We start from the raw sequence: 27,976 nt of genomic DNA on the forward strand, positions 1-27,976 counted from the left end.
ATTTTTAAAAATTCCTAAAGATACTTTGGTTGAGGCTCTTTTAATTGTGAATTTTCTTAAATTTAAGAAACATTTAATTCCCAGGCCAAACACACTGATTCAGAATATAAAAAACTGTGTCAAGCTACACAATATAACTCATGATGACAGAACACCAAAATCTAACAAGGAGAACCCCCTGAAATAAAACTACAGGATAATTGCACTTAAAATATATACATCATCAAATGGAAGCGAGTTAAAATCAATACTTCAAAATAATTTTATACTGATAGTGATAAAGATATACAAGCGCAGTTTGCTCGAATAAAATATATTAATATAGTAGTTAATATAATGATGAAGGAAACTGTATATTACAGTTGACAGTAAATACTGTCAACTAGGCTTTGTAAATTACATTAGATAATTGCCTTAACATAATCTTTCTCTCCTGTTCTCTCCTCTCTCCTTTTCCTCTCTTCTTTTCCCTTGGAGCTATTCCCACATTTAATACTAAAAAAAGTTTAAAAGCATTTGTTTTAATATCAAAAATAAACGATGATGGTTTCTATCCCTTTCAAAGGACACTTGAGCCTGCAAAGAGAGTGATCTATCCAGAGAGCTATATAGGAACTGAAGCATAGAGGATTGGAAATTTGCTATAAGCAAGTCATTTATAACTAGGAATCAGAGAGAATATCTAATTCCAAAAACAATCTGTTGCATTCATTTTAGTGAAGTGAGCTTAGGGAACTGTTACCAATAGTTTTCTGCAGCTAAATATAGAAGATTATGAAGACGGATACTAAGAAATCCAAGCAATAGCCTGCAGCTTCATTACAAATACCACCTGATTGAACCATTTTGTGGGGCTGTCTGTCTTCAATACTCATGTGTGCTATATCTTAGACTGAAGTGGGAAAAAATTAAGGAACTTTCAAAATGAAAACTGATTTCAAAAATTACAGCCCAGAAAGTAACAAAAAGAGCTGTCATGCTCTTTAGCAGATTTTCCTTTAATTTCTGCAGAATCTTTTGTCTTCAACCTTTGAGCCCTGTTATTGTCTCTATTGTAGTCAAACCAGGTCCTTTTTCTTCAGTATAAGTGCTAGAAAAGACACATGATGACGTTGTGCTGATTAGAGGAGAATGTGCATGTACAGCTAACTTTTGCAAGACCACAAATTGTGCAAGTTAGAATACATGAAAGCCTGCGAAAAATGACAACCAATAAATTAGTATTAGCCAAAATAAAGTTATATTATATTGTATGATAAACACATAAAAGATAGATAGGCCTAATTCTTTAACCTGTTATCAGAAGGGCAGTTATATAAAACTGTAGCCAAATATCTTTGGACGAATGAAAATGATACTGTCTCAGCCTCCATATTTGAATGGGTATACCCAGGAATATGAAGAAAATTTTGTGATGATCAGTTTCTTAAAGACTGGTGTTACGGTTTTTAAAATTCAAAACTTCATTATTTGTTTTATTTTAAAGTTTGTGTTTTGTTAAAACCTGTATCACAGACCAAAGTAAAAGGGAAAGTATATATTGTTGCTTAAGTTTGTTATTGTTTCTTTCATTCAATTCATTCATTCATTCATGTATTTATTTACTAAAAAAGAATATATCAAGTACATCTATGTGCCAGGCATTGTAAGTAACACAAAGAGGACTAATAAATGCCATCTACCTTAAAAGAATATAGTTGACATGTTACATACATTTAAATAGATTTGTTTTATTAACAAAACATGCTATAAGAGGACCCTATAATAGAAAAGTATAGTGAAATCACTTACTATCAAACAGTGAAGATTTTTGTTTAAGAGAAAGAAGTCACATCATTTGTTTTTATCAAAAAATGAAGTGTTCTTAATAATGAAGGTAGACAGATAAGAGACGTAAATGAGATAGACAAATACAAGGAAGGAAGTAAATAAAAACAGCCTCAAATCACAAACCCAGGAAACTGAAAAAAAAAAAAAAATCATTGATGTTTTCCTGGAGTCGTGTGTGTGTGTGTGTTTGTGCATATACAGATAGTGAGACGGATATGCAGATATCTCAACTGGCTGTAAAGAGTGGGCCATGATTTTCTTTTTAAAATCTGTAGATTTTAACCCATTGTCTAAAATATTGCTGTAGAGAAATAGAAGGTAACAGACTAGACTTCTAACACCTCTCACCCTAGCTCAGTTCACCTTTCTTCCTGAATATCTGAATAATAATTCTTCTTAAAAACATTTCTTAAAGATTCAATAATGGAAAGAGAAAATGTTTTGATTTGCAACATACACTGTCAAATTTTTCTGGATGGTGGTGGGATTTTTAAATTTTAAAATCTAGTAATTAATTATTTCAGGGGTTACTTATTATTTTATTTAACATTTTTACCAACTATAATTTTCCTTCTATGGTAAATTGCGATCCAGGGACACAAAGTATGGAATACTGAAATATATCTTCAATTAGCATTCTTTTAGGTTCATGTTTTTAAAATATGCACTAGGTAGGCTTATTTCAAAACTTCTTCCTAAATAATTCAACTTATAGTTTCTTGATGTTAAGTTCCTTAATAATAATTTTTCCTAATATTTGTTTCTTTAGGCAATCAATCCTCTATAATCTAATTATATGTTTATATGTACCTCAAATCTTTTCTTTTTCTTGAAAATAAGTGTTCTTGAATGATACTTTTAATGTATATAAAATGAGTTTTCCTTTTGCCTAAGTTATATTTTCTTCTAGACTGGACTCGGTTTTTTTTTTTTTTTTTTCTTATAATGGTATGTCCCTAACTTCTTATTTATTTTCTTTTACTTTATCAATGTTCTTGTTATAATTAGTTAATATAATATTTCTATATGGACTATGGCATTTTCATTCATCTTTCTCATGCGTGAAAAGCTATATTTCCTGATTTTATGTAAGTACATTCTTGACTTTCTACTACATCTGATGACTGTTTTGGACTTTTTTTTTTTTAATTTATTTATTCTTATTATACTTTAAGTTGTAGGGTACATGTGCATAACGTGCAGGTTTGTTACATATGTATACTTGTGCCATGTTGGTGTGCTGCACCCATCAACTCATCATTTACATCAGTTATAACTCCCAGTGCAATCCCTCCCCCCTCCCCCCTCCCCATGATAGGCCCCTGTGTGTGATGTTCCCCTTCCTGAGTCCAAGTGATCTTATTGTTCAGTTCCCACCTATGAGTGAGAACATGCAGTGTTTGGTTTTCTGTTCTTGTGATAGTTTGCTAAGAATGATGGTTTCCAGCTGCATCCATGTCCCTACAAAGGACGCAAACTCATCCTTTTTGATGGCTGCATAGTATTCCATGGTGTATATGTGCCACATTTTTTTTTTTTTTAACTTCAGTTTGAAGACAAATATGGCTGCTTTCCATTCCTTTTCCCCTAGCTTGAGGGCATGAGGCAGGTAGATGTTTATCTGAGAGTTAAAGATTTTGTGCTGCACATGAGATGTACTATCAATTCTGAGGTACTGTTAAATACCCCAATACTCACTGCACTGGGGAAGGAGAGAGCTTTTATCCTATTCCGATGATAGGAGGAGGTGGATAACTATTGGTTTGGCTTTTCTCCTGGAACAGGAGGGCACTGGATATTTACTTCTCTCCCTATTTTCTTGCCATATTTCACGCATTTCTTCACAGTAATGATTTCCATCACTCTTTGGTGAAACAAGGGTAGAGATAAATTAGAAAAATAAATTCTGTTCCCTTCCTTGCAGTTTTGGAATATTTCTGAGAAGGTTCAAGATGTTGTTCTTATCAATTCAACTTCAAGGGAGAGGGTAAGCTCTGTGAACCAAGTCACGCTGTATTCCTCAGCTCTGCCTCCAAACCCAGATTTTATTCCTTGTCCAATTATTTGCTACTGCTGGGGATTTTATTCATTTTCTTATTACCTTGGAAAATTGATTTTGTTGATATTTTGGGAGGGGGATCTAAATCTTTTAAATCAATTTAAGAATTCTGTTACTCATGACATTATAAACAAAACAATTGTTTTTGAAAAAATAGCTTTATGACATGCCATAGAAGTAAAATGATGCATCAATTTCTAAATATTTCTACTATGAATAATTAAGCACAAAGATACAAATGCTATAAAAGGAGTTATCTCATTAAGAGACTACAGAAAACTTTTAGTCTACTAGGTCAAAGAAATTAGTCTCTATCATAATATGACTCAGTCATCTTCTGTAATAGTATCAATTTCATTTCATTTTGGAGGACAAACTACAAACAACCATGTGTAGAATAAATAAAAACAAATTTATAATATAAAATCCCTGAACAAAGGCAGTACATGTTCATTAATTTGCAACCTTTTATAACACCCTGAGGATGTGGGTTACTGCACAAATAGGAAATAATGGGGAACTAAAGAAACACAGGAAATGCTGGAGTGGGGGAGTTAGATCTCTCTGAGGATTACAGGGAATGGCTTTAAGCGGAAGAAAGAGCCACCACATAGAGTAATATAGTTTTTTTAATCTCTAATGCTTTCTATCTCACCAAATGGTTTTTGAAAAAGGAGAAATCTTAAATTATAAAATCAAAGGATGCCTTTGAATATTCAGCTTGGAATTAGAAAAAACTGAATTCAAACTCCATCTGTGTGGATCTGGGTATTTTCTTTATGCTGTCTGAGCATTAACTGCAGGAGGGGCAAAATGGAAATGATGCTTATCTTACAGAAATATGGTGAAAATTGTGTGATATAAATATGAAGAACTGAGCACAATGTTCAACATATGTAGATATTCAATAAATCATGCCATCTAATAGCATTAGTGGTTGGTTGAATGATTTGTAACTATTATAACTACTTATGTTAGTGTTATTCTACCATCTGAATACTCTTTAACTTTCTTCCCCTCTCCCACCCCGCATTCTGTCAGCAGTGGTTACAGCTTTACAAATGGATGGACTGAATTACAACGCTGTTGGTATGGTGAAGTCTGCCTAAATAAGGCATTGTGTTTTATGGTCCATCTTTGTGTAGAGTACAAATAATTTAAGTAGTAAAATTCACTCTTTAAAATAAAATTATTAGCCAAAAATTAACAGGAGGAAATTAAGTGATAGCCTAAAATCTACTCTCCATCTAAGTAGGTTTTGTCCTTTGGAAAATACATCTTCCTGGATACTTCAATCTTAATGAGGCTGCTTCCTTGGATTATCAAAAAGTCAGAAAGCAGAACTAAGTAGCACTCAGTTTTTGCATGTTTATAAAAACCTTATCTATTTTCAAAATTATAAACTAGGTCAATGCTGAACAATCTGTACCACTGGCTTAGTAAGTATGTATTTCATTTACATCTTTATAGTAGTATAGACAGAAATTATTTGTTTTGAAACCCAGGATACAAAGTCAACCCTAGGCAAAATTATAAAAGACGTCTAGTTTTTCTGGCCTCAAACTCTGCCCTTCTAGTTTTAGCCCATTTTACTATTTTCTATTGCTGTGTATTATCTCCGTGTTTAACAACCATTTTCTCCAATGACCTGCTACCCTGGCCTGCCCTTCCTGACTGTCTCTGCTGAGCATTTTAATTCTGCCCATTCTCTTTTTCCGCAATTTCAAAACTTGTTTGTTGAATGCATCATTATCCCAGAGTTCTGCACTTAATTTTCAAGGTAAGAGCTAGCTAACTAGTTCCTGTGTTTGTTCTCCACCTTTACCTCAACTACTTGTAAGCTCTATGATGCCAGGAAATTTGTCTAATATTTTAGAGCCTAAGTATCAGGCATGGTATTTTTATATTGAGAATTTATTTTTATTTTTATACTAAAGCTAAATGTTTTGAAATGAGGTAAATTTATTATCCCCAGTTGTTATAAACATGAGAAAAACAAGATTCAGAAATATATATAAATTTCAAGATGACACAGACACCAAAACATGAACACACGGTGTTATAAAGTTATTTGCTTCAAAAGCTTTTAGATTTTTCATTATACTATGGTAATACTCTAATGTGTCAAATCAAAGGATGATACATAAAGGACATTGAGCCCCACGGCAGACAATTCAAAATGTTATTTTATGGTTGTTTGATTTTGCAGATGGGCAATGACTACTTTATCAATAATTAGTCTATCCAGTATATGTCCAAATATAAATATTAAATTACTTCTATACTAGTCAGAACTTCCTGGTACGTATGTCATTTTGTTTTCTGTTTGTTGGTAACTTTATAGTATTTATTTCTATTTCTTCAACAAATATGTTTTCTGCTATTTTATGTTCTTATGAAAAACACTTTATGTTCATCCATTAAAAATATGATTATGCTAGAAATACTGGCACTCCAAATCTTTCTGAACTAGAATAAATTAGTGTGATGTGGAATAATATTTAAAATTTCAAAATGTTTTGCATATTGATTAATACATGCCAGAAAAGCAAAATTGTTTTGGCTGGAAAAGTAAAATCATAGATATTTTGGACATTCCCCAAAACAAATGCCTCACTGCCTTTATCACAAGTAGAATAAAATATGATCATATTTGCTTGGAAAGGAGGATCTTTCTTTTTTACTTCAGAAATTATATATATATATTTACCACAAGTTGTCATTTATTTTCATGAGGGGGGAAAAAGAATCCTTTATGATAGTGAAAATATATTTTTTAATACAATAGCTGCCAGCAATATACTGGTGTTGATGTTCCAAAGAGAAAAGAAAATACATGCATTCTATAATAAGCTTTCATTTGCCTGCTTAAGAAATTCTAAAGAAAATACTCCAATTCTATTCAACATTATGACTTGAGGAGTTGAAATTTTTCCATGATAAAAATATAATTTGTGTAGCCCAAACCTTGTCTATTTATAAAGGATGAAGTTTTTAGAAGCCCATATATATCAATGAATGCTCCCGTCTCTTTGAATTAAATGCTTAATTCAAATTAATGTAAGAAATTGGTGAATCATTAAATGATGAAATTTGTATCAAAATTTTCATAAAAATACATTTGTATTTCCGTTCCATTTTTACTTTGCTGATTTTTTTTTTTTTTTTTTTTGAGACAGGGGCTCACTCTGTCACCCAGGCTGTAGTGCCATGGTACGATCTTGACTCACTGCAGCCTCTGCCTCCCAGGTTCAGGCGATTCTCCTGCCTCAGCCTCCTATGTAGCTAGAACTACAGGTGCATGCCACCACGCCTGGCTAATTTTTGTATTTTTAGTAGGGACAGAGTTTCACCGTTTTGGCTAGGATGGTCTCGATCTCCTGACCTCGTGATCCACCTGCCTCGGCCTCCCAAAGTGCTGGGATTACAGGCATGAGCCACCACGCCCAGCCTACTTTGTAGATATTTTCTAAATGGGTTTAAGTGCACAGAAATAAAAGCTACCTACATGCAACTCTGGAGAGCTTCAAAACACAGCAGAAGTAAGTTAACATGCCTAAATCCTAGAGTTGATCCACTTAGGGTAAGAATAAATGTCAGAAATCTCTTAATTGTATACAGATTGCCCAAGGCTTTAAAGATAAATTGTGAAAGCCAAAATTATCAAGAAATAAAATCTTATTTGAAGTTTATCACAAAAGTTAACAGTCCTAGTAAAAGAAGACAACAGAACTGTATAGAAAATCTGCAACTACATCAAAAAAGGGAAGTTTTATCAACTAGAATGGAAGATAGCTTTCCAACTCTTGAATACAAAAATTTCTCAGAATCCCTTGGAAAACAGACTTTCCATTCAGACTACAATCTCTTCACTGAAGTAAAACACAACAGGTGTTTAAATGAAGGGGAATGGATTTGTTAGCTGTAAAAATAAAATCAGATTATTTCCATAATGTCAATTCATATAATCCATGAACTGTCTACCATGAAAACTTTTATGTCCCAAATTTCTCAGGATTTTAGGCTATGGTCTTTCCACAAACATACAATGGGGTTAAAGCATATTGTTGGATCATCCTTTTTACTAGCTAGCTTTTGACCATTTACCAATTTCCATTTCATTTGACTAACTTCCCTGATAAAGTAGTATCTGTCTTTCTACAGAGTAAAATAATTCTGTCTTCATCAAAATCACAAGAGACGTGCTTTCCTCGAACATTTAGAGGGATAAAATTATTTTAAAATAATACTGCTTAAGAGTGTATATTTTAAGATAACTACTATACCTTGTCTATCTTTGATCCTAATCTTCAATAACTGCATGTTCATACAAAATACAATTTTTACTCTATAGGAAGAGGAGTAGCCTGTTAGGAAAAGCAAATTCTTAGAGCAAGACATGAACACATCTCTTTCATAAACGTGACTTTACTTGGCGAGTCTTTTGGCTACATCACTATATGCTATTTCAACCTCTTTATCACTGGGACAGGTATTGGTGAACTCGTCCCCACTGTATGCATTAGTTAGGTATCAGTTATTTCTTCTGGAATATCAAAGTTGTGATTTTTTTTGGCCACTACCTTGACACTATGCAGTTTTGGCAGCAGGTTGCAATCAGCTAATGTCATTTCATTTTCTAGAAATTTACGTCTAGAAAACTTAACGTCCTCCATAGTATTTTCATCAATTTCATCAGAGAGAGGAGAATTCAGATATTCATCCAGTTTTCTGCAGGGTTTTCAGGAGACCCCTCTCCAGTACTTCATTAGCCTCTGGCCTGGAATTCTTGATATATGCAGAGAATTTGGCAAAGATGTCCATTCTAGCAGTATTTGATTCTGGATGTTTTGGTGAAGGCTTGAAGTATGTGGGAGGGCTTAGACTTCAATAAATGCCTCAATCTTATTTATATCAGTTTTGACTTCACTGTTGAAAGTTATGTTCCCTTCTCTTTAATTTGGAGACACTCCACCACTATCTTTTCAATTTAGAGTTAGCTTGCCATCTCTCAGGAGCCCTCACCATTGTGTGCATTCGATGTGTATAGATGGCGGAACTTGTGAGGTGCAATGTTTAATTGTTAAAATAGTAGCCATGACTTTATCAGGCAGCCCAAAACTGGGGCATAATGCACGGTACAAGGGATATTTATGTATTTTTTGGAATTTTGTAATATTTAGTAAGAGTATATGAAAGGATTGCTATTATATCAGAAATACAGTTTCAATTTAGTCTATCCTGGATATATACTAAAGAATATTACCATCAGAGAAGAGAGTTTTCTACAAAAGTCACTACAGATTTTGCTATATTGCTTTGTAGATAAGATTTTAACTTTTGCCTAAAAGCATTTATCCTTCATATCAATTGTAACATCTGACACTATGTAGGAGCTAATCGTTTAGAGGGAGGGAAGGTTTTCTCAAGATCTTCCTCCTGCATTTTGTCTTTATAAGAGAAACTGAAGGGCACCTGATACTCTGTGTAAATGGGTTTTGTTATATGTGTTTTGCCCTGTGCCATTCATTTGGAACATTGTTGCTTTCTTCCTTTATTTTAAAAAGCTTGTGTTTAGGTAATCATAGAGCTTGCTATTTATACATCTTTTGAGCAACACTACATAAACTGATATTCAGTTGATTTAGCTATAGCAGTACAATGATTAGTAATGTAAAAATTAACACAGAAATTAACCTAAGGAATGAAGGGTGGGTTTGTCAAAATATCAAGTAAATTTTTTACTTTATATATAATAAATATATACATATATGTTATATAAATATAAATAAATATATAAAAATATATATACTTTATATATATATGATAAAACACAGGTCATCAACTTTCTCACTTCACCTCATTTACCTTGTATAGATGATTGTTCACTCCTTTTGGACTAAGTTATAGTTATGGTGAGTGTGTATTTACTGCAGTTTTGCCTGATCTCACTCATTGCACTTGCTTGAGTTAAATTTTTCTACAGCCATGTTGAGGAATAGCACTTCGCATGTTTTTGTTTTGTTTTTTATTTTTTAATTGAAGCCCTAAACCAGAAATTATATATATATATTTTTAGGCCATAGCTTTTTTTCACTCACCAGTTCTAAAATCTTAATCATTCAATTTCTCACTAAGTGTTTTGGAAATGGATACACAAATCATTCTATACATAAGAAATGGTTCTCATGTTGACAGCTGCACCAGTAGATTGTGATGTAATATTACTTTTAACCTTCATGTCATGTGCTATTGTTGTTTTAATAGTTTATTGTGCTTGTCATTAATCTCACAAAATATCCAGAGAGGTTTTGGGGTTTTGTTTGTTTGCTTGTTTTGTTTTTCTGTTTGCCAGCAAACCATTTATTCTATTACATTTTGCTTAAAATAAAAAGAAAAATAAACTCAAACAGTATTTGAGATATGTATAGATACATAGGTATAGATATACACATTTCCTGAATTAGTCTCTTTATTTGGGTAAAATTTATATACACTGAAACACATAGATCTTAAGAGTTCAATTCAATGAGCTTTAAAGAATGTATTCACTTCTATAGTTACTCCCAATCAAAATATGACAGGCAGGCAACCATTGTACTGATTTCAATCAATACATATGTTTTACGTTCTTTTGAACTGCACATGAATGGAGTCATAGGGAGTGTACTCTATTCTGTCTGGCTTCATTCACTCAAAATAGTATTTTTGCAATTCAACAATCAAAAGTTCATTAAGGAGAAAATCTACTCAGCAATAACTAATGGACTATTGATACAAAGTTGTGATAAACATTTTTGTATAATTCTTTTTGTGCACCATATGTGTTCCTTTTTCCCAGATAAATATCAAGATGTGAAATTTCTGGCTCACAATCTACATGTATGTTTATCTTGAGAAACTGATGAAGAATTGTCCAGACTGGTTGGTCTATTATCTTACCACCACCATTATAGTATGGTCCCCGTTTGTTATACACCATAATCATAATTTATGGTTGTCAGTCTTTTGAATCTGAGACACTGTATTCGGTGTGAGAAAGTATATTGTAGTAGGGAATAAATTGCATTTTCTTCATACTATTTATATTTATGAACTTACTGGGATTTGTATACCTTCCTTTACAAAATTTCTTGTAAATTTATTTGGGATTATCTAAGTCACTATTGATATAGAAAAGTAATTTTCATATATTGATAACAAATCCTTCAAAATACATATTGCGAATATTTCTTCAAACTTGTGTCTTGCCTTTTCACTGTTTTAACAAAATGTTTGATGAACAGAAGTATTTATTTTGAGTGGAATCCATATTATCACTTTTCTATATTTTTTATATTCTTTCTAAAATGTCTTTACCTACTCCAAATTCACGAAACTATTCTTAGGTTTTGTTTTAGAAAGACAGTTTTGGCCTTTATATATGGATACCAGTTATTCCAACACTAGTTATTGAAACTATTCTCCTTTCTCCATTGAATTACCTTGGTTTCTTGCCTATGTACAGAATCTCTGTTCTGTTCTATTGATCTATTTGTCTATTCACAAGTATATCACGTATTGTTACTTCAGACTTAAAATTTAGGCAGCTAAAATAATGCAACTTTGTTCTGTTATTCAAGTCTGTTTTGGCTATTCTAGGTTTTTTGTATTTCTATAAATTTTAGAAACAATTTTCAAAATAATGTTAGGATTTCAAGTCAAATTGCCTTGAGTCTACGGGTAAATTCAATGATAGACAAATCTTCACAAAATCAAGTCTTGTAATTCATGACCTTGGTATATCTCATTGTTAGATCTTTAATTGCCCTTAACATTTTATTGTAGTGTTCATTGTATAGATTTTATAGATATTTTAAATATTATGCCTAAGCACAGTGTTTCATGTTCTTGATGGCATATCTTTAAGATTGTATGTTCCAACTATTTTTTGCTAGTATGCAGGAATGCAAATGGCTTTTGTACATTGATTTCATATCTTGGGACCTTACCAAATTTATGTTTTAGGATTTGTTAGCATCTAGAATTTTTCACATAAACAATCATATTGTCTGTAAATAAAAACATTTTTGCTTTTATTTTCCAAACTGTATTTCTTTTGTAATTTTTTACTGCCTCCATCTGCTGAGTATGACCCTTATTATAGCACAGTGTTAAATATAAGTAGTAAAAGAGGGCAATTTATCTTTTTTCCAATCTTGGGTTAAAGCATTTAATATTTCATTATTAAATGTGACATCAGCTGTTTATTTTTGTAGATACCCTTCATCAAATTGAGGAGGTTGCCTTCTAGTTTTAGTTTGCTAACAATTAAAAAAAATTTTTTTTTTCTTATACTCTAAGTTCTGGGATACATGTGCAGAACGTGCAGGTTTGTTACATTGGTATACACGTGCCATGGTGGTTTGCTGCACCCATCAACCCGTTCTCTACATTAGCTATTTCTTCTAATGCTATCCCTCCCCTAGCCCCCCACCCCCCGACAGGTCCGGTGTGTAATGTTCCCCTCCCTGTGTCCATGTGTTCCCATTGTTCAGCTCCCACTTACGAGAACATGTGGTGTTTGGATTTCTGTTCCTGTGCTAGCTTTCTGAGAATGATGATTTCCAGCTTTATCCATGTCCCTGAAAAGGACATGAACTCATCCTTTTTATGGCTGCATAGTATTCAATGATGTATATGTGCCACATTTTCTTTATTCAATCTGTCATTGATGGACATTTGGGTTGGTTCCAAGTCTTTGCTATTGGGAACAGTGCCACAATAAACATATGTATGCATGTGTCTTTATAGTAGAATGGTTTATGATCCTTTGGGTATATAGCCAGTAATGGGATCGCTGGGTCAAATTGTATTTGTGGTTATAGATCCTTGAGGAATTGCCACACTGTCTTCCAAAATGGTTGAACTAATTTACACTCCCACCAACAGTGTAAAAGCATTCCTATTTCTCCACATCCTCTCCAGCATCTATTGTTTCCTGACTTTTTAATGATCGCCATTCTAACTGGTGTGAGATGGTATCTCATTGTGGTTTTGATTTGCATTTCTCTAATGACCAGTGCTAATCAGTTTTTTTTCGGCCACATAAATGTCTCCTTTTGAGAAGTGTCTGTTCGTATCCTTTGCCCACTTTTTGATGGGGTTGTTACCTAACAATTTTTAATCATGAAGGTACTGTTAAAATTTTATCAAAAGCTTTTTACAGATTTATTAGTATGGCCATATGATTGTTCTATGTTATTCTATTCTTTGGTAGATTATATTGATCAATTTCAAATGTTGACTCAATCTTCCTGCTCTTGATAAATTCTACTTTGGGTTAATGTATGTTAATTTTTCTTCTGTAGTGTCTTTCAGTGTGTTTCAAGTTCTATTGCAATGTGAATTTCTGGATTTAGAATTTCAATTTTTGTTAAGCAATGTCAACTGTGTCGTCTAATCTGGTTCTAGAGGGCACATAACTTTGCTTATCAGAGGGAGTGGTGCTCATCACATTCCATCTGTTCCCTCACCACCTTCCCCACCCCTGAAATTAGTCAGGGCTGTATGGCAGGTTTTTGGTCAATGGGCTGTGAGTGGAAGTCACCTGGGCCATTTTGAAGCCAAAGCATAAAAGACCTGGTGCATAACACTCCAGCTCACTCACTCCTCCCCTGCAAACTGTGGTTATGGGGTTTTCATGCACCAGATGATACAGTGCCAAGGTGGTGTTGTCATTCTCAGCTCACTTTCCCAAAGTCTATGTGGACCAGACCCTCAAATGTTTTACAATATAAACTGATCATAAACAGAAAATAAACTTAATACTATGAAGCCACTGAATCTTTAAGGTTACTGGTTACTGCAGCATAGAGCAGCTCAATCTGATCAATACTAATCATGGAAATTGGGAATATAACATTTTTATCATAAACAAAATTAAAACAATAAATGTTTGCAGAGATTAATGGAGTATTTATATAACACATCCACTAGAGGTGCTTACTCAGTAAGTATCAACAGTAGCGATACACAAGATGGAAAGCATAACAATGGAAATAAAATAGTTATATTTAATAGCTAACAATCATTAAATTTCATAGGTCTCATCTTCAATGCAGTAATAGTATTTCAAGCAACTTGAAATAAGTTACTTATTTGTTATTTTACTCAACATATATTTTATTGACTATGGACTATATTCTATTCTAAGAATAAAATAGATCCTTTTCTCATTTAAGAAACAGTGAAATAAAGATTCCCGTATCTACATTTAAATGGAGCTCAGTAATCATGTAGAGACAATATGGATACAAAATTCACTGACAATTGGCTTCACCATTCCTTCCTAACCATACTCTGAAGATTGTATCCATTTTATTCATTTGCCCTTCTAAAAGCAGCACTCCTAATGTCCAGCCAACCAGTCCAAAGGCAATGAGCCAAGGGAGGAAAGGACAGCAGCAAAGGATATCACTACTCCACTGTACAATCAGTTCTTTATAAAACAGAACTGATGTGAATTGAAAACCTTCATTAAATTACCTGTTATTCAGAGGCAATCCTCTCAGCCATTTGGGAGAGAGCACAAAAATAAAGTATAAATTTCCACAAGTTTTTTCTTCCTTTCTGACCTTTCTACATAAATTAAACTATTTTACCAGACACCTCGGGGGAAGATAAATACCTTTGGCTAATACCTAAATAGGGTTGACTTCTGGTTTCTGTTCTAGCTCTAATGAAGAAATGGTGGTGACAATTCCAGAAAAGAAATTGCCAAAGATGAAAACCTTTAAAATATAACTTAAAGGTGAAGAAGACCACCTGGACTGGTCACCATGCTAGATCAAGGAAGAGGCTCAAAATATGGCAAAAGTGAGATTGCTAAGGCTGTCCAAACACTCTCACCTCCAGTTTGAAAATTCTTGATACTGATTGTGCTTTTGATTTTGTTAGCTGTCTTGGCAAGGACACTCTGCATATATGTAAAATCTATATTATGCCTGTCTAGCTGTGAGCTGTCAAATGATGTTGCACTTGCTAATTCATGGACTATTTATCTTCATGTTTATGCTCTAACAAAATGATGGCTGTTTAATTATACTACAAATGAGTTTTGCCAGCCAATTGTATGGCAGATGTTATTTACTCCCAGAACAACTGTCAGAAGACCAAAGCAGCACATCTAACAAACTAAAATGTACTGTACTGGGTTACATTTCACAGGCGACTCCCTCTATCACCTAGCCACAGGCTTTCCATTGTAATAACAATGGGAGGGACAGCATCATTGAGTATGATGCCAGCCTGAAATCTGGTTGTCAATAATGAATAGGATTAAAAGAGTTGTAACTGAGTAGATTCTACCCGGAGAATAAAACAGGGAACTGTAGTAAACATGAAAAAAAAATCCTTCAAATTTGCTAAATGCTATGGTATTACAGCATTCATTAACTAATTCCATAATGGCAGATGGGAAGAAAAAGCACCTATCGTCTCTATTTGTATGGTAACTGAGCAATAGTCACTGAAGTATAGTTTTTCTCATGAAATTTATGAATGCTTAAAGGTGGAGAGAATGCCTGTAGTTGGAGGGTACCATAACTTGAACCTAGGAAGCAAACCTACAATAAACTTGTTCTGTGTATTGTTTAAACTTTTCTAAGCTTGTAGGAACATTTTATTATGCCTACCACTTGCTTCAAATAATTTTCCAGGGAGAGCAAGCGCTGCTGTGGCCCTCTTTTATGTAGTGTGCTGGTAACATGCCAAGGTTTTTAATAAGGAGTAAAAACAAGAACTCTTAAAAGTTTAAAGCCCAATAATCTAGGAGCTAAAATCTGATTAAGTATAAAATAAACTTTCTACAATTAAATGATTCAGTGGCAGATAAAATAGAAACAGAGTCCAAGAAATAACTCTTACCAATTTAATTTTGCCTACTGCAACAAATTGGAATGGTATGTCCCTACTTTGCAAGAAAATATTGAGGCAAAAAATAGGCCCTCATTTCTTTCAGCCAGAATTACATGCCATTGTGAAAGATCAACTGCTTGACTTTCTTACTGCGGGTGATGTGAAAGATATTCCTATATAACCCCTGTCCATAGCTCATTTCTACATAACATATTGGCTTTATGAAGAGACAAGTGATTTATAATGATTTACAGACCACTAATGTATGCCCATAAATCCAATCCATTATTCCGTAGTTTCTTCCCAGTTTGCCTCATTCTGGGAACAAGCAAAATGAAATCTCTGTTTAGCTAGGGAACATGGACAACCTAGTGTTTTCTCTTTTCTGGCACTTCTTACAAGTAGGAGCCTCATGTTTGAGACACAAGCATCTGCCGACTTAGCAGGAAAACAGAGCGGCTAATCGTAGAGCTGAGGGTAGCTGTCAGATTTTGAAGCATTTATATTTACATTCCAAACCAAAATGATGAGAATTAACTTAAGAAACTCTTATCCTGGCTTCCTTATTCTTCCTTTACTTTTTCTCATGCATGCCCCTTATATATTATTATTTTACAATGAGAACATAATTTAGTAGCTACTAACATCTACAAACTGAAATTATTCTGGATTATGTGAGGAAAAAGTCACTTTTCTAACTTAACTAAGATACAGAAATATAGGGTGTTACTTAAATGAATATTAATAAAAATATTAATTATGTTCTTGATAATACAGAGTGAAACTGACATTTATAAATTGTGTATTTGCCAAAAAAAAATTATACCTTCACAAGCATCTTAACTAGGCCCCTGCATTTCTCTGAATTTCCTAACAAACCTCTTCCCACCTGACAGTGGAGTTTTTATCAACTTCTCTTCAGATCATCAATAAATTATTGATAGATATGGTCTTCTTTTTCTTTTCATTCTTTCCTATTTCTTATAGGATTGTATAAATACTAATAATGAACTCCAAATATGTTATACATTATACCCATTGACTCTAGCATAAGCCAGCTACTTAAGATAGTTGCTTAAACTTGGGGATGAATGATCAAATTTATGATCTTAGTCTATTGGTTTTAAGACCCTCTACCTTTCAGTCTTAATCTGCCTCTGACTCATCTGATACCGGAAGTTCATAGGCTCCATGGTAGCAGCAGACATTGGGGATTACAAGAAGTATGCACAGTCCCTGCAACTGGAGATTTCACAGATGAAAACTACAAAGAGGAAGATACAATCCAGATAATGAGCCAAACAGGGTATATCTTCCTGAAGCACAAATATTGCCCAAATTTAGGAATATACCGCTAAAATTTGAGAAATTAAGTAATTTTATTACTGAATACTTCAAGACATTATCCTTACATTAAAACAAGTGTGATATGTTTTAGTATAAGAAAAATATCTTACTGATAAAGAATATTTAGGAGTGAGAAAGGAACTCTATTTTTTTAAAAACTCTACATATTCTTTTGATGCTTAGCCTAATGCAGAATGTAAAAATCAGGGGAACATTAATGACAAAGCATAAGACTAAGAGATTAACTATTAGTGAGGGACTGAATATGACATTACCCTACAAGTAGGACTGTCTTGGAGATTTCTGAGGGGAGTTGGCTATTGGATATGTGTCCAAACACATATCATAGGACCCATTTGATATAGTTAAGTAAATTTCTCAAGGCACGGCATACTGAAGATAGCTGGTAGAACGGGAAGAGTCCAGCCTTGGGAGTGAGGCAGACCTACCAAGGTTTGTTTCGTTTTGTTTGTTTTTTACTGATTGACTGGTTATACAGTAAATTATTGAGACCTCCTAAGTCTGTATTTGTCTTTGATATAGGATTACACTGCTTACCTCAAAAAAATTGTAATGACTATTAAATAAGATAATGTTAAGTGGTCAATATGTACTCTAGACTACTTCAACATATACAGTGTGATTAAACTTTTCTAGAAACAGTAAAATTCCAGATTTATACCTTCAGTGAGATTACAAATTTGTTGAACATCACAGAACACTTAATTCTGAAATTAGGTGAATATTAAACCATAGGACACTAGAATAAAATGATTGAGATGAAAATTGTACAAATAAGACATAAGGACCCCTCCTTATTCCATTTCAAGTTACTGAGTACACAAGTTCTGAGTTTTAATACCTCATGGATTAGGCTGCAATTTAAGTCCCAAAATTTATAATAATTAACACCTTGTTTGAACTACCTCTGTCATCAGAAAACAAACCTCTTTCCTCAGTTGTGTTTTCCAAGCTTTGTTTACATTAAATGAATCACATATTTTGGAAGTTTTGCCATTTTGTTAGAATTAACTGTGTGAAACATCCACAGAATAAGAGATATAAGACAATAGATAACATGTCCATTTGTTGTTGATTCTTGCATTACAGATATCAAGAAGAATAGCACATTCTTCTATTTATGTAAAATGTGATAAACATGTATGCACAGATTTATCTAAGAAGACAATGAAGTGGTAGAAACACAAACAAACATTTAAAGTGTCAGGTAACATAAACGCATATGTTCATTTCAGCACTATTCACAATAGCAAAGGCATGGAATCAACTCATCAGTGATAGACTGGATGAAGAAACTGTGGTACATATACACCATGGAATATTATACAGCCATAAAAACAATGAGATCATGCCCTTTGCAGGAACATAGATGGAGCTGGAGGCCATTATCCTTAGCAAACCATCACAGGAACAAAAAAACAAGTACTGCATGTTCTCATATGTGGGAGCTAATTGATGAGAATACATGGACTCAAAGTGGGGGAACTGGGGCCTAGCAGAGGGTGGAGATTGGGAGGAGGGAGAGGATGAGGAAAAATAACTAACGGGTACTAGGCTTAATACCCGGGTGATAAAATAATCTGTACAACTAACCCCCAAGACACAAGTTTACCTCTGTAATAAACCTGTCCGTGTAACCCTGAACTTAAAGTTTAAAAGAAGCGTTAGGTACTGAAAGTCTATTTCCATTATAATGGTAATTTTATAATAAATAGAGCTGGTTCAATGGGTCGTCAAAGGAAAGATTGGTGAGATCTCTTCATAGCTATTTAATATAAACTTTCTAAATACATATAAACATGAGCCACAAACACAGACTAAATCACTTTTATGCATTGTTATTAAAATATTATCACCCATTAACATGAAATGGAATCCATCAGGAAAGATAGAGAAGGAAGTTAAGCAAATATACAGTGTATACAGTAACCTCTTAAATTTTAGTCACCTTTACTTTGAGATATCTAACTGATATTTACATTGGAAATTCCTCAGAGAATCTCATACTCAGAAGATCCAAAAAGAAATCCGCTATTTTCATCTTGCAACCCCCAACCTAGTACTTAGCTTACACTCCTTTCCACATTCTTTAAATCTTGCTTTATCCCATATATCTAGTCACTCTACAGGTCCTGTTGATTCAGCCACTTTAACTCTGGAATTCTTTCTCTCTGCCCAATTCCACCTTGGCACCACTCTTTTAGACTCTGATAATTTTTTGCATGGATTATTATAACAATTGCCTAATTTGTCTCTCTGCCTCAGTCTCAACCCCAACACTCAATTGTTTAAATTGTGCCTTTCACGGCACCCTTCCTCCTACCTACTTATTATAAAGAGAAATGTATCTTTACAATGAAGAGATATGTAAATCTCGCACTCCCCACTTTAAGTGATTAAAGGTGACCTCAACAATAGTGGGGTAACCTGATGTCATATTTCTCATGACACAATGCAATATAAGACAGTTCACCAATAGTTTCTTGCCAAAAATGTATAATCATAACTTAATCATGAGGAAATAAGTTTTCAAGAATAGAATATGGGAACTTCTACAAGACAACTATCTGCTTTCTTAAAAAAAATTAATATTGGGGAAAATTCTAATTGCAATACTGCAATCTGGTTGCTTGCCAAGGACAAGGAATGTACAATTTATTTTCCCATTTTTCTTCCTTATTCTGTAAACTGTTGCATGTGAATTTTACTTTATGAAAGGTGGTAGATTAACAATCTTCAGAGAAGTGCTGGATATCTGGCACAAAATGCTTGTTGTCTGGGAGAAATGCATCACTGGTAGCTTCTCGTGGGCAGAATGTGCCGCAAACATTACCCACAATGAATGTTCTGTCACAGGGGAGACTGGGCACAAGCATCTGTTAGAGTCTTTTATGACAGATCAGTATATAGGCAATGTTGCCAGCAAGGGTTTTTCTCCATTATAAAACAACAATCTTCAGTAGAATTGGAGTCACTAAAAGCAGGAAAACAGCTTGCTTTATGAAAGATGCCACCTTTTCTGCAGCCAAGAAATCACCGATCTGATGTTAAGTTCCTGCTATTAGTCTTTCTTCAGCTGTGCAGGTGGCAACTGTTCCATGTTCCAGTTCAGCTCCCCAAGGTTACAGCTGTGAACTTGGGTAATGGTTGTGTTTATTCTCTGCCAGGCTTAAAAATCTTCAGGGTAAAGCTTTTTTCCTTTTCCTGCTGTTCATTGAAAATTCCTTCTGGAGCAGATGTGCCTCTCCCCATCTTCTGTAGTTTCTGTGTTTTTATTAAGTTCAGCAATTTTTTGTTTGTTTGTTTGTTTGTTTGTGGCCTTACTTTCTAACTACTTGTGACATAGCCAATTCTGAAGTTAGTTTCTGTATATACAAAGGCTCTTTTCATGTCATGAAAAAAAAATCGTAGTAATCTGGATGGCAAATACCTTATGCCTCGAGTATTATAAATCACTGTTGTGTTTTATATTGTAGTCTATGTTTGCTTATGCCCTATCAGCCTGGGTTTAAGAATTTGGATGAATGGGACAGTAATAACCCTTATTTTTTACTATTTTATATACTCGTATTTATTTCAGGGACTCTGGCCCCTGCAAAGTGGCCTCCCTTAACCCAATCATTTATGGAAGTCTGTAAGTGGCATCCCATAGTGGCTCTTGAGTAAGTCCTGTGATTATATGGCAGGCATCATTTCTTCTCTCTGGTGTCGGCTTCCTGAAGGAGCATTAGGCATCCTCATTTCCAGCAACACTCCTACTCTTCCAATACACTAGAATCCCCACAGGTCTCAAAGTAATGTGAGGATATTCTCTGGAGTCCCCATGCAGCAAAGCTAATAGAGAATACATCCCTCCTTTTCTTCCCTCCTTTACATATGCAATTAATAATCCATCACTAGATGGTGAGGTTAGCATTGTGTTAGAACTGAAGAGAGAAAAAGAATGATGTGCTTCTGGCTTCATGTTTTTGATTTATCAGGGAAAAATACATTAAACAACTACAAGTTCACTGAGTGTCATTATTGGAGTATTACAAGGTGTAATGAATGCAAGTACTTGGGTACTAAACCAAGTCCAAGAGCTCAAAAAGGCTTCTCTGAGGCAACTGAGAACTCAGATGAGTAAAATTTAGCTAGGTGAAGAGGAAAAGATAAAGTATTCCAAGTAGAAGGAAGAACATAGTTTCAACCAGACACTATATCTGCATTGTTGGCAGCTAGCTTTTTAATGAAATGTGCTGCATATGTCAATATTTCAGAGATTTTTGTTAGTAAATATGCTCTTAAACTTCTGCTTTTAATAAAGGAAAAGGTTATAAAATGAACACTCATACACCTATCATCCTTTTGTCAGTCTGATCTATCAATTACTGAATATAGTGTTTTAACATCTCTGTGAATAAAAGAAGAATTGCCCATTTATAATTGATTTTGCATATGTTTTCAAGCCATGTTAGATATGAATTCAAGTTTAAATATTTATAAAACCCAATGAGTTTTGTGCTTATCTAGTAATAGATTTTAAGTTCTCTTTGTCTAAAATTAATACAGCTATACCAAATTTTATTTTAAAAATCTATTTTTGGGTCTTTATATTTCAAGTGTACCTAATGTAAAAAGTATATTGGCAGATTTCCTTTTTAAACTGTCTGAAAAATACCTTTTGCATTGGAGAGCTTAGGCCCATCATTGCAACTAATATATCTGCACAAATTTCTACTATTCTATTCTGGGCTTTTGGCTTATGTCATTGTTTTTTCTTTGTTGCCTTCTCTTGAATTTTTAAATTGCACTTTTGAAGACATCTTCTCTATTATAGTTATTCGGGGTTTACCTTAGGTAATTTTCCATGTATACTTAACTCGATACTAAATAAAGATATTTTATATCTTTACTTTCCACAGAGTGCCTATAAAATTACAAAGGCATTAGAATTTTTAAAGCTGACTGTCCCTTTGTCCATTTAATGACACTGTTGTCAGGTATTTTAATTTTTCACTCACACATAATAATTATGAAAAATATTATTATTATAGTCTTATGCAATCAGTTTGTTTAGATTCACCAAAATGTTTATCAGTATCATTGCTTACTATTTCCCTTTGCATCTTATAAGTTCAATCTGAGATCATTTTTCTTCTGCCTTAAACTTATTTTTAATAATTGTTATTAATGAATATGTAACTTATTAGATACTCAAAAGTAGAAGTTTTCATATTTCAATAAAATGTCTTAATTTTGTTCATATTCTTTGAGATATACTGGGCATAGGATTCTAATGTTGACAGTAATCTTTCCTCAACACATGTAAGATATTATTCTATTAGGCTAAAAAGAAATCAATTATCAATATAATATGTATACAATGTAGGTTCTCTTTATCTTTCATGTCTGTCAGTTTACTGTGATGTGTCTAGGTATAGATTTATTTTTATTTACTCTGATGCAAACACATTGGGTTTTCTGGGATTGTGGTTAATGTCTTACAACAATCCTGGAAAAAAATCTCAGCTATTCATATCTTGTTTTTGATTTTCTTTCTTTCTATTATCCTAAACTTTGAGTAGACAAATGTTAATCTTTCTCACTCTATAATCTATATGTTTTAACCTCTCTCTCATGTTTTTCCTTTTTTTTCTGGCTAACCCTAGATAATTTCCTCAGACCACAATTTCAGTTTGTTGATGCTCTTTGTAATTTTGACTACTCTGCCATTTGATTTATCTTTTCTTTTAAAAAACCTTCATATTTTCTCATTTCTACAGTGGTTCTTTAGGAAATCTGCTTGGTCATGTTTACAGCTCCCTAATCTATGCTCATTCAAGAATTCTTATTTCTTTTAGAATATGAAATGTATTTATTGTATGTTTTTTAGATAATTCTAATACAAAAAGTTTTTACATAGCCGGTTCTGCTGTTTGCTTATTTTTTTATTAGCTCAGGCATACCGGGCTAGGTGGTACAGTTGATCTTCATTTTTTCATGAGTCCTGTAATTGTGAATTTATCTACTTGCTAAAAATATATTTGTAACCCTAAAATCAATACTCATGGCACTTCTGTGGTCTTACGTGTATATACACAATGTAGCAAAAAAATTTTGAGTCAGCTGATAGAGTCGCAGCTGAGGTCAAATAAAGTGAAGTTTGCCTTTTGTTTCAGATCTCCTACTATAAAACAAGTGACCTTTTTTTGCGGTCTATTTAGGGACATATTTTTCACATTTAGGTGCTTTTTTACATTTTAAAATGGCCCACAAGCATAGTGCTAAAGTGTTTTTTAGTGCTTCTAAACAAATGAAAGTTTTAGTGTGCCTTCTGGAGAAAAGGCATCTTACTGGCTATGAGTTCAATGTTAATGAACTAGCAATATGTATTAGTTAAGGTGTCTTTAAACAGAAACATACATAATAAAAATTATGTATTTATCAGTTAATGAAAACATTATGACCACAAGCTCGTAGGAACCTAACCCCACATTTCCCTTAGGAGCAATGGTTCAATATTTGCTAATCCAGTGTTCACAGCAACTTTATGCAGCGTAACTACTGCAAATAATAAGAATTGATTGCATTTTCTTACTTTGCTATGAATTCACATTCATTGGACTTTATCTGTTAAGTTATTATATAAGAAAACTTACATTTCTCCAGAAATGGTTTGTATTTTCTTTGCTGGTTGCCTGGAAGCAATACAATCCCAGGATGGCTTTAAATAAAGCTATCTGCTTGGTGTTTTATAACTAAAAAGTTTGGATGAATTTAGGCAACACAACTTTGTGGACAACCATTTATGTTTATAAATTCTCAATAGATTTTTTTTTATCCTACCATGTACTACGTTGGGAAATTCAACTTTTCTTTCACTAACATTTTCTCAGAAGAGTAGCACTTTCAAGGCCCCAGATTTATGTGGGAGTCTGCTATTCTCTTTCCAGGCTGGCTCCAGGAATTATTATTTCCCACAATTTGTACAACTGTCAAAATGGAATCTCAATGTTATCAGTCTTGGTAGATTATCACAAGAAACATTCTGATTCTGGTACTTGTTTCTATCCCAGGATTCACATTTTTGCTTGTTTAACAATAAAAAATAAAAAATCTTTGTAGATGTGTTATTAATTATAAAACCAGGGACTAATGTTTAAAAAGATTAAAATAAATTTTACCTTTCTTTTTGTTTTCTTCAAGAGATACACTTAATATGCTGGAAACACAATTCTTCTATTCCAGAGGGTTTATGATTCCAAGCTACAGCCAAAATATTAATATAGAAAGAATTGTCAGCATAAAGCGAGGAGATCTCCCACCAAATCTTTTTTTTCTGATGCTTTCCAATGCTGTGAATTAAGGTTATTGATATAATTATCTGATTTTCATTGGGTATTTCTTGAAAATAGGGTACATTGATGTGTCATATGAGCTGTTATGGACTATCAAATGAGATGGTGCATATGAAAACATATATCATAGTGCTGCAGTATATTTGCATATTAATTAAAAGAGGGAGTGTGATCTAATACAAAGTTCCAGAGTTTTAGAATGAGAAACATTTATTTTTTATCATCTGTGAGAGCTTCAGAGAATCAAGTCTGTGCTCATGTGCTTATTTCTAAGAAGCTGGATAAAATCTCATTCCCTTCAAAGACTTATAAGCAACCACATACTTTATACTTGATTTCTGTTTATAAAATAAGGAGAACCATGGATATGCTCCTGCTCACATTATAAGAATGTTACTAACTTGATGGTTAAACTTATGTCCCTTTATGTTTGCTGTCTTCATGACTCAGATTTTGCTACATTGTCATTAGTAATAATCATTGTCTTATGTTTACTGAAGTAACAGTAATATTAATAAGTGAATATCAATGCTAAGTTTGCATTCGTTATTCAATTATCTTAAAGTCCAAATAAAAAAGAAACATTACACTGTTATATTAGACTAAGCTGCATTACAATTAGCACCAAATGTGTATTATGTCTAAAACAAAATAGAGGTTTATTTCATACTCATATTACACCATTCAACATGAGTTTTCCTAGCCTGAGTCTGATTCAACTAGCTAGTCAACTATCTGTGGTTTTAGCATCTCTTACAGGCGTGTTCATATACGAGCAGTGGAAGAGAAAGAAATAATAGTGGACATACCTGCTTCTTAAAGCCCTTGGGTCAAAAATGATGCTTATACCACCTTCTACTCATATTTCTTTGGTTGGAACCCAGTCATATGGCAAAACTCAACTGCACAGGAATCTGAGAATTTTAGCCTGCCTGTATATATGAGAAGAAAAGAAATTGGACATTTTGAGACAAGTGGCATTTTCTGCCAAACCAAAAATGTGCAATATTATCTTGCATTAAAGCAAAATTATCTTTTACATCAACATCTGAAACAGCACTAAACCATTTTCTACCTAAAGTTAAAATTAATTTACAATACACATTAATTTTTAGGAAATAAAGTGTAGTTGAGTAAAAAATAAGTGTTCTTTATGATACTTAAATTTCTTCCTAGGTAATACCTGAATAGTAAATTTAGTATATATAACTTATGTATTATATCTATGGTTGTTGAATGATGATTATCTTTTAGCTCAAAGTAAAGGTTCTGAATAGATGCATTACAGAAATTTCTTCTGTAAGTATTTAAGTTCTCAAAGAAAATTTACTTTATTGTTAGTTGCCTGATTCAGAGTATTTGTGAGTAAAATAGTTAAAGTGGCTCAAATACTTGGTAGCAGAAACCTAAATAAAAGTCCGTTTAAATCAAATGTCAAGCACCATCCTTGGGCACAAATTCTTCCTGGGAGCAAAGAGGTTCAGTATGAGAGTTAAAGGAATGTGTTTTAACAATGGCATGTCGCTTTGTCAGGGATGTCTCTGTAATGACTAAGAAGCAGGTTAATAGGATGATTAGAATGAAGGCTAAATATGACAAAAGCACAAAACACTTTCTTCCTGTCATTCCTCTGAGATATGTGGGTGGCAAATATTATCTCTGTTTTGTAGACTGAAAATTGAAATAGTTTAAGCACTCAGAGGCATTTTTACTGACATTCAGATTTTTAAACAGCTGTAGTTTCTTTTTATAGATCTCTAATAGTAATTACATCAGCTTTAGGCTCCTGAAATATTTTCAAATGTCTAAGGTTGTTGAAATAATGAATGTTTCACTCTTCACTCTTTTAAGTTCTTCATAAACCCTTTAACTCTCTTTAGGTACTAAAGTGTTAGACAAAAATTTCTTTTTTTTTTTTTTATTTCAATTTATTTATTTATTTTTTTTATTATTTATTATTATTATACTTTAAGTTGTAGGGTACATGTGCATAACGTGCAGGTTTGTTACATATGTATACTTGTGCCATGTTGGTGTGCTGCACCCATCAACTCATCGTTTACATCAGGTATAACTCCCAATGCAATCCCTCCCCCCTCCCCCCTCCCCATGATAGGCCCTGGTGTGTGATGTTCCCCTTCCTGAGTCCAAGTGATCTCATTGTTCAGTTCCCACCTATGAGTGAGAACATGCGGTGTTTGGTTTTCTGTTCTTGTGATAGTTTGCTAAGAATGATGGTTTCCAGCTGCATCCATGTCCCTACAAAGGACGCAAACTCATCCTTTTTGATGGCTGCATAGTATTCCATGGTGTATATGTGCCACATTTTCTTAATCAATCTGTCACTGATGGACATTTGGGTTGATTCCAAGTCTTTGCTATTGTGAATAGTGCTGCAATAAACATACGTGTGCATGTGTCTTTATAGCAGCATAATTTATAATCCTTTGGGTATATACCCAGTAATGGGATGGCTGGGTCATATGGTACATCTAGTTCTAGATCCTTGAGGAATCGCCATACTGTTTTCCATAATGGTTGAACTAGTTTACAATCCCACCAACAGTGTAAAAGTGTTCCTATTTCTCCACATCCTCTCCAGCACCTGTTGTTTCCTGACTTTTTAATAATCGCCATTCTAACTGGTGTGAGATGGTATCTCATTGTGGTTTTGATTTGCATTTCTCTGATGGCCAGTGATGATGAGCATTTTTTCATGTGTCTGTTGGCTGTATGAATGTCTTCTTTTGAGAACTGTCTGTTCATATCCTTTGCCCACTTTTCGATGGGGTTGTTTGTTTTTTTCTTGTAAATTTGTTTGAGATCTTTGTAGGTTCTGGATATTAGCCCTTTGTCAGATGAGTAGATTGCAAAAATGTTCTCCCATTCTGTAGGTTGCCTGTTCACTCTGGTGGTAGTTTCTTTTGCTGTGCAGAAGCTCTTTAATTTAATGAGATCCCATTTGTCAATTTTGGCTTTTGCTGCCGTTGCTTTTGGTGTTTTAGACATGAAGTCTTTGCCCATGCCTATGTCCTGAATGGTACTACCCAGGTTTTCTTGACAGACCACTAGCAAGACTAATAAAGAAGAAAAGAGAGAAGAATCAAATCGACTCAATTAAAAATGATAAAGGGGATATCACCACCGACCCCACAGAAATACAAACTACCATCAGAGAATACTATAAACACCTCTACGCAAATAAACTGGAAAATCTAGAAGAAATGGATAATTTCCTGGACACTTACATTCTTCCAAGACTAAACCAGGAAGAAGTTGAATCCCTGAATAGACCAATAGCAGGCTCTGAAATTGAGGCAATAATTAATAGCCTACCAACCAAAAAAAGTCCAGGACCAGACGGACTCACAGCTGAATTCTACCAGAGGTACAAGGAGGAGTTGGTACCATTCCTTCTGAAACTACTCCAATCAATAGAAAAAGAGGGAATCCTCCCTAACTCATTTTATGAGGCCAACAT

At 33.7% G+C, this 27,976-nt stretch overlaps 1 pseudogene; it reads right to left on the minus strand.

Moving 5' to 3' along the window:
- Nucleotides 1-8,317: 8,317 nt before the first annotated feature.
- On the minus strand, nt 8,318-16,980 carry LOC709348 (chloride intracellular channel protein 4 pseudogene; annotated as a pseudogene).
- Between the last annotated feature and the right edge of the window lie 10,996 nt (nt 16,981-27,976).

This window comes from Macaca mulatta, chromosome 15 (genome assembly GCF_049350105.2).
Source record: "Macaca mulatta isolate MMU2019108-1 chromosome 15, T2T-MMU8v2.0, whole genome shotgun sequence".
Taxonomy (NCBI): domain Eukaryota; kingdom Metazoa; phylum Chordata; class Mammalia; order Primates; family Cercopithecidae; genus Macaca; species Macaca mulatta.